This window comes from Arachis ipaensis, chromosome B3 (genome assembly GCF_059453495.1).
Source record: "Arachis ipaensis isolate K30076 ecotype BB chromosome B3, ASM5945349v1, whole genome shotgun sequence".
Lineage (NCBI taxonomy): Eukaryota > Viridiplantae > Streptophyta > Magnoliopsida > Fabales > Fabaceae > Arachis > Arachis ipaensis.
The window spans coordinates 1,758,783-1,760,049 of NC_142438.1; the positions used below are offsets into that span (position 1 = coordinate 1,758,783).

Sequence of the window (1,267 nt, forward strand, 5' to 3'; positions counted from 1 at the left end):
TAGAATAGACACAAAATACACTAATTCAATATTTCTAAACACAATATTTTTATTTATGTCTTATCTATCAAACACAATTTTATATCTTTTAATTTATATGTGTTTTTGTCTTAGTGTCATGTAAACAAACACGACCTAAAGACGAATTTAACCATTTACTTGTAATAAAAAAAAAAGGATAGATAGTACTCCATATCATCTCATTACTTAAGCAACAAATGCACTTTCATTGGGCATAACAACGAAATTGGGAACACTAAAAGTCCATCCTAAAAAAAAGCATCATCACTTATTGACTGACCATTGATATGCTCACTATTAATTAGAACAAAACAAGAAGGAAAAACGTTAAATTCTTATTTGATCGGTCCATAAATACATCACATTTTTACCAAATCTCTTCACATTCATCCTACCTAGTTTGATCCACCAAAGTTTGTCTCATCATTTTCTTTTTACCTAAGAAAAATGTATAGAACATCATCAAGGATCCATAGATTTGGCAATAGTAGTAGTAATAGTAATAGTGGTGCTTCCAAATACACAATCAACTTTGGTGGAAAAGCAATTGAAACAACAGTTACAAACAAAGCCATCATTGTAGATCAATGGATTGAAGAAATCAATGTTCTTTATGCTGGAAAATCAACCGTAGTAGTTGGTTTAGATGTTGAATGGAGGCCAAATTATTCTCGTTACATGGACAACAACAATTTGACAATTTGACACTTTCTCTCAAGAACTTCCTCATGAACCCTAATTTCATTTTTGTGGGAGTTGACGTTGGTGATGATATTTCTAAGATTAGAAATGAGTATGATCTCAATTGTGGTGTACATGCCGATATTAGAGAGCTTGCAATGGAAAAATGGCCCGGCCGGTTTCGCCGGCTGGGGTTGAAGGATCTGGCTAAGGATGTGGTTGGTTTGAGTATGAAGAAGCCTAAGCATGTGAGTATGAGTAATTGGGAAGCTAGGGTTTTGAGCATTGAGCAAGTTGAGTATGCATGCATTGATGCCCATGCTTCTTATAAGATTGGTCACAAGCTTCTCATGGATGATTAATCACTTGGTCATGATGAATCATGTTTAATTAGTTTGTTTTATATGGTTTTTTTCTTTATTTTGTGTCCTTATTAATCCTTTTTGTCATTAGTACTAAGTGCCTAGAGCTAGAGTGATGAAGAAACCTAATGATAGTAGTTGACGTACTAGTTGTTGCTTGTTTTGATTTAGAAATTAAAGTTTTTGAATCATGTTTCTTGCAA

The 1,267-nt window shown here is 33.2% G+C and overlaps 1 pseudogene; it reads left to right on the forward strand.

The window, feature by feature from the left end:
- The first annotated feature begins 468 nt into the window (after positions 1 to 468).
- LOC148569653 (3'-5' exonuclease-like) lies at positions 469 to 1,064 on the forward strand (annotated as a pseudogene).
- The last annotated feature ends 203 nt before the right edge of the window (positions 1,065 to 1,267 follow it).